This window comes from Eleutherodactylus coqui, chromosome 9 (genome assembly GCF_035609145.1).
Source record: "Eleutherodactylus coqui strain aEleCoq1 chromosome 9, aEleCoq1.hap1, whole genome shotgun sequence".
In the NCBI taxonomy this organism is placed as follows: domain Eukaryota; kingdom Metazoa; phylum Chordata; class Amphibia; order Anura; family Eleutherodactylidae; genus Eleutherodactylus; species Eleutherodactylus coqui.
This window is the reverse complement of record NC_089845.1, coordinates 36,044,750-36,058,240: the sequence shown is the minus strand read 5'-3', so window position 1 is coordinate 36,058,240 and position 13,491 is coordinate 36,044,750. Positions and strand designations below refer to the sequence as shown.

At 50.6% G+C, this 13,491-nt stretch overlaps 1 protein-coding gene across 1 annotated transcript in view; it reads left to right on the top strand.

Moving 5' to 3' along the window:
- The first annotated feature begins 6,998 nt into the window (after window positions 1-6,998).
- The window catches only part of LOC136578996 (uncharacterized), a 46,747-nt gene continuing 40,254 nt past the window's right edge, over window positions 6,999-13,491 (top strand). The window contains exon 1 of the mRNA XM_066579236.1: window positions 6,999-7,102. The gene's annotated coding sequence lies outside the window, so the exon portion shown is untranslated. The remainder of the gene's footprint in view (window positions 7,103-13,491) is intronic.

The window sequence follows — 13,491 nt, the reverse complement described above, 5'->3', positions numbered from 1 at the left end:
ACAGCAGTTTGAGCAGTTTAGTGCTATGGTGGCTCTTCAACCTAGTGTCTCAACCGAGGTTCAGGGGTCTCCTTCTGCAACCGCTACCCCAGCTGTGCCTCTGATGACTGGCCCGAATGTTTTAGACTTTATCAAGGCAAAGGAGGAGCAGAAGTGCTATTTCACTCCAAACCTAAGTGATTGTGTGAGCGAGCCTGAAAAACTGTACTGTCATAAGTCTGACTAAATGAGCAGCTTTCAAAACGGAGATCCACTGACAAGCTGAAAAGGTGTTTGCTGCTCACTGAGGCGGCACTCGCAGGGGTAGATGTGGGGTGGATGGTAGCATAGGAGAGCAGGATTAGCAGGCAGCTAGCTGGGGGACAGAAGGAGGGTTAGAGAGAAGAGGCTGGTCCTAAACTGGCACATGCCAATAAATTTGCAAAGTTGGCAGATGCGGGGGATAGAAGATTAGCACCGCTGCAGCACGACATGCCCTCTGACCACCAGGGAGATGACTGCCCCAGTAAGAAGGGGAATAGGAGCGCAGGGCAGGCTAGTCAGGTCCTGGTAGTGGGAGACTCCTTTATAAGTGGGACAGGCATGGCAATCTGCCACAAAGACCAGGATCGACAAACGGTGTGTTGTCTTCCTGGCTATCGGGTTCGACACATCGTGGATCAGGTTGACAGATTATTGGGAGGGGCTCGTGAGGATCCAGCGGTTATGGTGCAAATTCACACCAACGACAAAGTTAGAGATAGGTGTAAGGTCCTTTAAAATGATTTCAGGGAACTAGGATGTAAGCTTAGGGCAAGGACCTCCAACGTAGTATTTTCTGAAATACTACCACTACCACGTGCCACACCAGAAAGGTAGCAAGATATTAGGTACGTGGCTCGAGTTGGTGTAGGAAGAAGGGGTTTGGGTTCCTGGAGAACTGGGCTGACTTTGCTGTTGACTACAGGCTCTGCCATATGGATGGGCTCCACCTCAATGGGGAGGGTGCAGCTGTGCTGGCGGAGAAAATGGCTAGAAGGTTGGATGAGTGTTTAAACTAGGGACCGGGAGGAGAGGAACCAGAGAGATAGGGGGGGGAAGACAGTGCACCAGGCATTGGGAGGGACTAGTACAGTTAAAACTGGCAGAATAGTTAGTAGGGATACACATAATATGAAATATAACCAAAACTTTCTAAACTGTATGGTGACTAATGCTAGAAGTCTGATCAATAAAGTAGACAAAATAGAAGTAATAATGTCTGAGGAAAACTATGACATAGTGGGAATAACGGAGAACTGGTTGGATGAAACCTGTGACTGGGCAGTGAACTTACAGGGTTACAGTCTTTTCAGAAAAAATATTGGGAGAAGGGTAGTGTAGAGCAGGGGTAACGGGAAGTAGGAGCGGTTCTAGTATTACAGGGGAGTCCTCGGAGAAGTGTTCCTTTTTCACCACATCAACAAACAAGCCATAGAAGCAGTGTAGAGTCCCACCACCGGCAATGAAGTGCCCAAGACATATGTAGATACCAGACCGCAGTGGGCTGCAGCCACAGTAGTTTACTATCTGACACTGTAATATGATGATTAGACCAGTCTGAAAATATTAGGGCACAATATCAGGTTAAGTATTGTAATGACAGACAAAATAAAGACAGACCTCTAAATGGGGTCCAGAAAAATTGATGCAGAACTTCTACTCACAGAAAATGTCCAGGAGGGCAGGTGCTGATCAATAAAAGCAATGCCAGTAGAGAGTCCTAGCAAAGTCCTCCTCCTGTAGCTTCCATCGCAGTCCGGGTAGAATAGAGGGGTCCAGTGACCAGCAGTATACTGGGGTGCAAGGAAGTCAAAGCGCCAAGTGGCTCCTGAGCTGTGGGAGCACACTTTGTCTCTCTCCGGCTCCTGCAAGCTGAGAGGCAGCTGGTCTTCTCCACTGAGGTCTACAAGGAGGGCACCAAGGTAACGTGCAAAACTGCAGATGGAAGCGGCCTAAGTTTGGGAGCCCCAGTAAGGAGTGGAAGCCTACTGCAGGGTCTGAGCGTCACGAGCTGGAGGCTACAGTTTGTTCGGCACCACAAGTGGCAGGAGATGTCCCAGGGGTGCCTGTGGGTCTGGGTAGAGCCCAGCAGGCACTGTTATAGGGAGTCTCTATCTAAGGCAGAAGAGATTTCACCCAGTACAATGTAGATATGCAAGGAGCTCAGGAAGCTTGCATCAGCTCTGTCCGGTGCCTGGCAGCACCCTTCAGATCATATTCTAGGGTCAGATGTCTTGGTGCCAGGGGCATCAGCATCTACATAACCCTCTCCTGGGTTGATAACTATATGAAATGGTTTTTACGAGAATTTGCTATCGATCTATCCTCAAAATAGATCAGCAATAGTAGATCTGTTGGCTCCGCCTCCTAGGATCCCTGCTGATCAGTCATTGTCAATGTAGCGGGGCCGGAAGTGTAATAGAAAGGCTTTGTTCTCTTTTCCACATTTACAATCCATGACAAATCTGCCCTGTGTGGATGGACCCCTCGAGTATTATTCTGTAAAATGTTCACACATACCACATTTTCAAAATCTAAGTTGGTCCTTAACCCCTTAAGAACCAGGCTGTTTGGCACCTAAAAGAACCAGACACTTTTTAGGGTTTTTACTAGTGATGAGCGAGCACCAAAATGCTTAGGTGCTCGTTATTCAAGTCGAGCTTTTTGTAATATTCGAGAGCTCTATTAGAGTAACGAACCCCATTGAAGTCAATGGGAGACCCGAGCATTTTTGCAATGGACCTGCCGGGGGCCGAGTATTTTTTTTTTTAGCCAGCCCGCCCCATCGAGTATGCTAATACTCAAACGAGCATGTTCGCTCAACTCGAGTTTTTACCCATGTGGTGGTTTTACTGCCTTATTTTTTTTTCCTTCAGCTATCAAAATTTTTTTTTCCCTTGACACACAGGGCTATTTTTTATATCCTTTTCTCCCCCCATTTTATTGGGGGTAAAAAAAAATTTTACATTTATAGTTTTTTCGAAATTATTTATTTCTTTGTTTTTCAAGGGGAGAAACAATTTAACATTTGTCTAGTTGCAACTGCACAATGCAAGTTACATATTTTCATAGGCTTGCCCCTATCTATGACGGTAGACCAGGACAGGTTCAAGAACACTTTGGACTGGTTTGAAAACTGTAAACCGAAATAATGGTCAACCTAAGTATTCCCTTATGGTGGGAATAGCCTGCTGGTTCCCCGAAGCCCATAGGAAAGGGGTTATGCTTAGCAGAGAGTAGGAGGGGATGAGGATGGATATAAGAGTAGAGGATGGGAAGCATATGAGGGGGTTTGGGGGGGGAGAAACTCCCCCTCCCCTCTTCCATACATCTGAACCCCCATTGGGTCAAGAGGTCTCCAGAACTGTAGAGATCCTCATATTCCTGTGAGTTTAGAAACTCCAACCAATGGTGCCATGGTTTTGAGAATCTATCCTTAGAATCTTTAACAGAGGCTGTAAGGTCCTCCATCTCCATCATCTTGCGGATCGGTTGCAAGGTCTGGCGAGGTCTGTCTCCATAGTTTCGGTATGCATGCCCTTGCTGCATCAACCAGATCTCTGACGACAGAGCACCTATAGGAATACACAGGAATGTTGCTGAGATGTAAGAGGAAGAATGTGAGCGATTTTGGTAGAACAAATTATGTAAATTTGGAGCAAATGCGTCAAACCTTAGACCAAAAGTTTACCAACACCTGGCAATCCCAAAATACAGGTAGAAGGGTTCCCTGGCCCCCACCGCACCTCCAACACACAGGGGGCATGGCTGGTATCATTTTATGTAATCGGGAGGGCACCCTATACCACCACAAGAGAATTTTGAACCTTGCTTGAGATGGATGATTTATGTGTAAAGGTGAAGACTCGAGTTTGTTCTTTTAATTAATAAATTCACACTAAAATAAATTGTTTTGTTTCGGATGTTAGACATGTAATATACTAGCTGATATACCCGGCTTCGCCCAAGTCAATTTGGTACTGGTGTTTATTGGTGGTCACACGGAAAACCTCACACACGCTGCTCATAACACACAGCTCAGATAGATTCCTCTCAGTGTATAGGCAGATAGGACAGAGATTTATCTCAGACTGTATGTGATAATGTCACCCCACAGAATGTCCACCTCACACACGCTGCTCATAACACACAGATCAGATAGATTCCTCTCAGTGTATAGGCAGATAGGAGAGAGATTTATCTCAGACTGTATGTGATAATGTCACCCCACAGAATGTGCCACCTCACACACGCTGCTAATAACACATAGATCAGATAGATTCCTCTGCGTATAGGCAGATAGGACAGAGATTTATCTCAGACTGTGTGTGATAATGTCACCCCACAGAATGTCCACCTCACACACGCTGCTCATAACACACAGATCAGATAGATTCCTCTCAGTGTATAGGCAGATAGGAGAGAGATTTATCTCAGACTGTATGTGATAATGTCTCTCCACAGAATATGCCACCTCACACACTCTCCTCATTTTTACCCTGAAAGGTAACGCCCCTTTTTATTCAAATTTCCTACCCAGACTGAAGGTTGCAGCCCCTTGTTATACTTAAAGGCATACTCCATCCCAGCAGTCCATGTCCACTTCCTTTTGTACTTTACAGCCTTTCAATACATATGACAGTTTTATTCTTGTCAGTATATACTCATATTTCTAAATGCATTTTGTTTTGCTGAGAAGATAACTGTCTCATATATTGCGGGTTACAGATATGTTATTAGTTACATAACATGGGAATGGTCATGCCAAATTTCAAGTTTGTGCAGTACAGATGTGTGTTATTAGTTACATTACATAGGGGGTCACTTACTTTTATGCATAGGATTGAATAATCAAGTTGCAACCCTTTAAATTTCCAATATTTAGTACGCAAAGAATGGTCATGGCAAATACCACATTTGTGCAGTAAAAATTTGTGTAATTATTTGTTGCATCGGGAAGTAAGAGAATTAGATTCGTACATAAAATTTGGATGCTAATTCTTTTGCGCTTAGAATTGAATAATCGAGTTGGGACCTATTAACTTTTCCTATTTATGACAATCAATGCTTGTGCCAAATTTCAAGTTTCTATGACAATGGGAAGTGAGAGAATTACTGGCGAGTCAGTGAGTGAGTCAGTCAGGGCTTTCATCTTTATATATACAGATATGGTTTTGGGTTACGGGTCGCATACGGTGACTGTTTTGGTTGGAGTTGGTGGGTCATTTTCTTTTTTTTGTGTATATATATTTTTATTTTATTCTGTAATTGTTTTTTACTTATTTTTGTACCTATTTTTTCTACCATCTATGTCCCCTATGCAGTTATATAAGACCTCTGGCGGTCGTTTTACATTGTATTTTTTTTTTTATTTCACACTTTACTTGGGCATCCATAGGAGCCGGTCACTTTCACTTCTTAGTACATAGTGCTCATTGAGTACCCGGGAAAGTAGAACGCAGAAGCAGTTAGAAAATGCTTCACCCTTCTCCTCTGGGTGCTCGGTTGTGACAGCTAACGACCCGACCTGCTCCAGCAGTAGAGGCTTTAACCCCACACCGTACATCTGCTATCAGTGGGGATTAAAGCCCAGGACCAAGCACCATATATTTACCGCACCTGGTCCTTAAGGTATTAAGGTCAAACCTGTCTGCATTTCTTAAGTGGCTTCATTGTATCAAGTTCCAGTAAGGCTGCCTGTCCACGGGCGTTTTTACATTGCGTTTCCTGTGGAGAACCCAATGCACGCTTTCCTTATTTTTGATCTGATTGATCTTCATTAAAAGAGTGTAGAAGGATAAATTGCTGTAATTGAATACAAACCCCCTAATACGAGATTGTACACTGATACATCCTCTCTCTTAGGGCTTATTCAGACGTGCGTATATCAGCCGGGGTTTTTCACGCCCGGCCGATATACGCTGTCCCTCCCACTCATCGACTCTCTGCTTCTCTCCGGCCGATATACGCCCGTGGGAATAAGCCCTTACAATGTATTACAGATGTCATTGGAAAAGTTCAAATTGTGAAAAATACTAAAAAAAATCAAGAAGAAAAACCTAATTTTCGCCATAAAAAGGTTTTATTGTATAAAAGAATTTCTCAGAAAACAAACCCTCCAGCACAGATTTGGTATCTCTACAGCTGTAACACACCGGAGCCTTAGGCTGGGTTCGCATAGAGCGCATTTGCCACGGAAATTCCATCCGGAATTTCGCTGCAGCAAATCCGCCTGTGGCCACTAATCCAGGGATTGGCCAACCATGTGGACGAAATTTGTCAAAAATGTTGTCCACACGGGCTGGCTAATTGATTGCGATTGCAATGTGGTGCGGATTCCCCGGCCCCAGCATTTCAATTTTTTTTTTTCCATTGCGGCCGCGCTCCCCTTTTTGGAAGCGCCAGCCAGAACAGCAAAGCATTTGACCAAGCTGCTCCAAAACTCGTGGCTAAGTGCTGCACGTTTTGAAGCAGCGCTTCGGGGTGGAAATCTCGGGTTTTTCGCTGCGGTCAAATCACGAGATTTGCAGCAGGATTCCCCCCTGTGGGAACCCAGCCATAGGGCTCATTCAGACGGTATTTTCCTGTAACACGCTGTGAAGTGCAGCATGTCATTACTGGGGCACCACAATAGTCTGTAGTAACTGTAACTGCGATCACTGGCAGCGGATGGCTGCTTCATGGGCAACAACACAAAAACCCAAAATATGCAGGAAACAGGTGCGTCACGGACATCCGCTGTATAGTCCTGTAGGAATATGCCCCAAGGAATCCGTATGTATTCAGCTATGTCTGTATAAGGTGGCCCCCAGACGTTAGGGCCACAGATAGGTGCACAGGCTGTCCGCACACCTGGCTATGACTTAGAAGCGCTGATGCTGCCATCTAGTGGTAGGTACTAGGCAGTGACCTTGCACTGCCGCCGTACAATTCACCTGCAACTCCGCGTCCAGGAGTAAGGGGGAGGTCCAAGCAGGGGTCACGTGGTCGGATGACGTCAGTCAGCTTCGACGGGAGGAATTGAAACTAGAAGTCTGCTTCTGTCAGGAGTGGAGAGTGAGACGGTGGCGGCCGTCATCCGGTGAGCAACCCCCGCGCCGTCCCCTGTACCGGAGTGCACCCCCCCCCCCCCCCTCGCCGTCCCCTTCCTCCGTACCAGAGAGCACCCCACCCCCTCGCCGTCTCCCTCTCCCGTACCGGAGAGCACCCCACCCCCTCGCCGTCCCCCTCTCCCGTACCGGAGAGCACCCCACCCCCTCGCCGTCCCCCTCTCCCGTACCGGAGAGCACCCCACCCCCTCCCCCTCTCCCGTACCGGAGAGCACCCTACCCCCTCGCCGTCCCCTTCCTCCGTACCGGAGAGCACCCCCACCCCCTCGCCGTCCCCCTCTCCCGTACCGGAGAGCACCCCACCCCCTCGCCGTCCCCTTCCTCCGTACCGGAGAGCACCCCCACCCCCTCGCCGTCCCCCTCTCCCGTACCGGAGAGCACCCCACCCCCTCGCCGTCCCCTTCCTCCGTACCGGAGAGCACCCCCACCCCCTCGCCGTCCCCCTCTCCCGTACCGGAGAGCACCCCACCCCCTCGCCGTCCCCTTCCTCCGTACCGGAGAGCACCCCCACCCCCTCGCCGTCCCCCTCTCCCGTACCGGAGAGCACCCCACCCCCTCGCCGTCCCCCTCCTCCGTACCGGAGAGCACCCCACCCCCTCGCCGTCCCCCTCCTCCGTACCGGAGAGCACCCCACCCCCTCGCCGTCCCCCTCCTCCGTACCGGAGAGCACCCCACCCCCTCGCCGTCCCCCTCCTCCGTACCGGAGAGCACCCCCACCCCCTCGCCGTCCCCCTCCTCCGTACCGGAGAGCACCCCCACCCCCTCGCCGTCCCCCTCCTCCGTACCGGAGAGCACCCCCCACCCCCTCGCCGTCCTCTGTACCGGAGAGCACCCCCCACCCCCTCGCCGTCCCCCTCCTCCGTACCGGAGAGCACCCCACCCCCTCGCCGTCCCCCTCCTCCGTACCGGAGAGCACCCCACCCCCTCGCCGTCCCCCTCCTCCGTACCGGAGAGCACCCCCACCCCCTCGCCGTCCCCCTCCTCCGTACCGGAGAGCACCCCCACCCCCTCGCCGTCCCCCTCCTCCGTACCGGAGAGCACCCCCCACCCCCTCGCCGTCCTCTGTACCGGAGAGCACCCCACCCCCTCGCCGTCCCCCTCCTCCGTACCGGAGAGCACCCCCCACCCCCTCGCCGTCCCCAGTCACACAGTGCAGGTTGTTGTGCGTGAGACCCGCGGCCATGCACAGAGCGCTCGCTGCCCTCCGCGGTCTGTGCCGGCATCACCAGCACCGGTATACCGCTGCAGGGGCCCCTGAGGGCAGGCGGAGGGCTGAGGACGTTCTGCGGTATTTCCACAACAGACTGAAAGCCTCACCAGCGAGGATCTTCCTCTACGGCCGCCTGCAGACGGGCGGGAAGCCTGCATAGGAGTGCGTTAACAAACGCATCCTATGCAGACGGCCGTGCGAAATCTCACGCGGCAAACAAACCGCAGCATGTCCTACTTCTGTGCGGGCCTCACAGAGCCCCTCGCAGAGCCCCGCACAGAAACGTCACCCGCCGCCGGCACATAAAAGATCCGGAGCTGCGGGGCGCGGGTGAGTACGCGGCGCTCAGGTCGGGTCCCGCGGCGAGAATCCTCACAGCCGGATCTGACCCGCCCGTCTGCAGGCGGCCTACATCGGCTGATCCCAGAAGATCCCGCGCTCCCATCCCCCAGGAAGTCTTCCTTCAGCGGGCACCGGAGGTCACTAGTGAGCGCAGCGCCGCTGGTCACTCCTGCATCACCTGCTCAGCAGCGCTGCGCTCACTGGAGACCTCCAGGTGCCCGGTGATGGGGGTGCGGGATCTTCTGGGGTCAGCGGCGGGGCTCGGCTCACTTCCGGTCAGAATCTGCAGCGATTTTGTTGTGCAATTTTTGTGCAATTTTCCGCTGTGAAAAATCAGCAGTATTTCTGCTAAACAGTCTGAGATGGGAAACGCCTAAATGTCCCGGAGAGCCCCGCAGCGGTGACGTCGGGCCCTCTGCAGCGATGACGTCGGGCCCTCTGCAGCGATGACGTCGGGCCCTCTGCAGCGATGACGTCGGGCCCTCTGCAGCGATGGCGTCGGGCCCTCTGCAGCGATGGCGTCGGGCCCTCTGCAGCGATGGCGTCGGGCCCTCTGCAGCGATGGCGTCGGGCCCTCTGCAGCGATGGCGTCGGGCCCTCTGCAGCGATGGCGTCACGTCCATTGTTCAGGTGACTGCTGCAGCCGTTGGCTTTAGTCATGTGTTCAGCTCGGGGCCCACGGCTGAATCCGGCCCGCCATGTCATTCTATGTGGCCCTGGACGAGGTCCACACCCAGATGTGCCAGCTCTCCACTTCCCCAGAAGACGCAGCGAGCACTTGTCAGAGGGGCAGTGCCAGTACATGCAGCGGGAGCCATCTTGGATTGTGAGCTCCAGCGCACCCACATGCCGCTTTTTCTCAACTCACAGGTGGTGGCCCAGATCCGACGTCCTAACTGGTACCCTAGCCACCCTCCAACGTAGACCGCTCCGAGCTAAAGAGATGGAAAGGGAGAAACCCAACATAGAGCAGAGAGTTCAGCAGCCATGTAGGGAGTGGGTACATGTAGGGCATTCACATGGGTATGGATGAGAGCAGTGAGTGCAGCAGCCATGTAAGGAGTGGGCACATGTAGGGCATTCACATGGGTATGGATGAGAGCAGTGAGTGCAGCAGCCATGTAGGGAGTGGGCACATGTAGGGCTCATTCACATGGGTTATGGATGAGAGCAGAGAGTGCAGCAGCCATGTAGGGAGTGGGCACATGTAGGGCATTCACATGGGTTATGGATGAGAGCAGAGAGTGCAGCAGCCATGTAGGGAGTGGGCACATGTAGGGCATTCACATGGGTTATGGATGAGAGCAGTGAGTGCAGCAGCCATGTAGGGAGTGGGCACATGTAGGGCATTCACATGGGTATGGATGAGAGCAGAGAGTGCAGCAGTCATGTAAGGAGTGGGCACATGTAGGGCATTCACATGGGTTATGGATGAGAGCAGTGAGTTCAGCAGCCATGTAGGGAGTGGGCACATGTAGGGCATTCACATGGGTATGGATGAGAGCAGAGAGCGCAGCAGCCATGTAAGGAGTGGGCACATGTAGGGCATTCACATGGGTTATGGATGAGAGCAGTGAGTGCAGCAGCCATGTAGGGAGTGGGCACATGTAGGGCATTCACATGGGTATGGATGAGAGCAGTGAGTGCAGCAGTCATGTAAGGAGTGGGCACATGTAGGGCATTCACATGGGTTATGGATGAGAGCAGTGAGTTCAGCAGCCATGTAGGGAGTGGGCACATGTAGGGCATTCACATGGGTATGGATGAGAGCAGAGAGCGCAGCAGCCATGTAGGGAGTGGGCACATGTAGGGCATTCACATGGGTATGGATGAGAGCAGAGAGCGCAGCAGCCATGTAGGGAGTGGGTACATGTAGGGCATTCCCATGGGTATGGATGAGAGCAGAGAGCGCAGCAGCCATGTAAGGAGTGGGTACATGTAGGGAGTGGGCACATGTAGGGCATTCACATGGGTTATGGATGAGAGCAGAGAGCGCAGCAGCCATGTAGGGAGTGGGTACATGTAGGGCTCATTCACATGGGTTATGGATGAGAGCAGAGAGCGCAGCAACCATGTAAGGAGTGGGCACATGTAGGGCATTCACATGGGTTATGGATGAGAGCAGAGAGCGCAGCAGCCATGTAGGGAGTGGGTACGTGTAGGGCTCATTCACATGGGTTATGGATGAGAGCAGAGAGCGCAGCAGCCATGTAGGGAGTGGGTACATGTAGGGCTCATTCATATGGGTTATCGATGAGAGCAGAGAGTGCAGCAGCCATGTAGGGAGTGGGCACGTGTAGGGCATTCACATGGGTATGGATGAGAGCAGAGAGCGCAGCAGCCATGTAAGGAGTGGGTACATGTAGGGCATTCACATGGGTATGGATGAGAGCAGAGAGCGCAGCAGCCATGTAGGGAGTGGGTACATGTAGGGCATTCACATGGGTATGGATGAGAGCAGTGAGTGCAGCAGCCATGTAAGGAGTGGGCACATGTAGGGCATTCACATGGGTATGGATGAGAGCAGTGAGTGCAGCAGCCATGTAAGGAGTGGGCACATGTAGGGCATTCACATGGGTATGGATGAGAGCAGAGAGCACAGCAGCCATGTAGGGAGTGGGTACATGTAGGGCTCATTTACATGGTGTTGGGGGTCTCAAGGGGACCCTTTAGCTGATGCTGTCTGCTTCCCAATTAGTCTGGACATATACGAGTACTCGGAGGATTCAATGGACAACCACACCGTATGTAGTAAACCAAATGAAAGCCTAGTTTATTAACCCATTCCCGCTGCAGGGCGCAAGTTTACGTCCTGGGAGCGGGGTACTTCACATATGATCCCGCGCTATCCCGCAGCGGGAGCCGGCTGTCAGTCACAGCCGGCGTCCCGCTGAAACAGCGTTAACCCCTTTCCTGCCGCGATCTAAGTAGATCGCGGCAGGGAAAGAGTTCACAGAGGGAGCGCACTCCCTCTGTTTCTCCGGCCGGCTCTCGCGATGTTATCGCGAGAACCCACCCTGTCGCCATGGTAACAGGACGCCAGACACTGGCGTCCTGTGTTACCAGTGCCTGAGATCGCTGTATAAGCGATAAGGCATGGCAGAGGCTCTGCCATGCCTTATGACAGCGATCATCAGGGCAGTGGTCAAAGTCCCTCAGAGGGACGCAAACAGTGTAAAAAAAAAAACAGATTAAAAAAAAGAGTAAAAAAAAATTTCTTATGCTTTTTCTCAGATTAGCGTAAAAAAAATAAAGCCCCGCATATTTGATATTGTCGCGTCCGTAACGACGCGTACAATAAGTTGCACATGCTTTTGACTGTGCACGGGAAAAAACGCTAAAAAACTGAGGCAAAGTGCTAATTTTTAGCATTTTGCCTCACTAAAAACGCAATAAAAGGGATCAAAAAAGCTGTATGTACCCCGAAATGGTACCAGTAAAAACTACAGCTCGTCTCGCAAAAAAATAAGCCCTCACAGAGCTTCGTCCAGGGAGAAATAAAAAAGTTACAGGACTTTGAATGCAGCGATTTAGAAAAAAAAAAAAGATTTCCAAAAAAAGGGTTTTTATTGCAGAAAAGTGGAAAAACCTAAAAAAAAAAAGTAAGAATTTTGGTATCGTTGTAACCGTACCGACCCGCAGAAAAAATGGATTGTGTCATTTATGCTGCATGATTAACGCTGTAAAAAAAATCTATGGCAGAATTGATGCGTTTTCTCTCCCGGCTATCATAATGTACCCAAAAATGACGCTGATAAAAACTACAGTTCGCCACGCAAAAAACAGGCCCTCATACGGCCGCGTCGACGGAAAAATAAAAAAGTTATGACTTTTGATAAACGGAGAAGAAAATTCGCCAAAAATTGTTGCGTCCTTAAACCCAAAATAGGCCATGTCATGAAGGGGTTAAAGAAGCTCAGAGTTTCTATAGGAGTTTGCTCATGCAGGATATGATAAGTAACATCTCAGTATATTTCCAAGGTCAGTGGAACATTTAAAAAGAACAACTGATTATTAATGTGTCCTTCAACAAGTTACAAAGACCTAGGTCCACAGATGGTGGTTAAACTTATCTGGGAACATAACCTTGTGTGTCTTCCCAGGATGCCGATTACAAAGCATAATCACTGAGATACAACTTATTTTTCTCTATTTAAGCCTTAAAGGGGTTGTCCGGTGAAATCAAGTGGGGTTATACACTTCTGTATGGCCATATTAATGCACTTTGTAATGTACATCGTGCATTAAATATGAGCCATACAGAAGTTATACACTTACCTGCTCCGGTGCTAGCGTCCCCGTCTCCATGGCTCCGACCGAAGCCTTCTTCTCCCTCGATTAGACGCGCTTGCGCAGTCTGCTCTCCTGTTCTCCTGTTCTGTTGAATGGGGCCGCTCCGTTGAGCAGACGTGGGTCTTAGAGGCGTAATTCATGTGTAAACATTCCATAACGAATTCCGCCATATGAATATACTCTAATACATGGCGGCACTATCAGTGATGTCATCAATTGCACTTCCAAACCAAAAGCTTGTCCGTAGCACTGCTGGCCCCGGGGCCACATCTGTGAAGTAGGATAGAGAATACTGAATTTACAGCTGTTGTGTCAGTCTGTATGCAAAGCAGTAGGGGGCAGCGGAGAAGATCTGTGATTCTCCTGTGTTTCTGGGGTGCTTAACATGGAGTTTTGCTCTTGGTATCATCCCCCTGGGCTGGCAGGCACCGATCAAGCGATCAGGGAAGAACAACGACGAAACTCGAACAACTTGGGCACTAATGACGCGGGCCGGACAAAGCTATTTGGACGCCG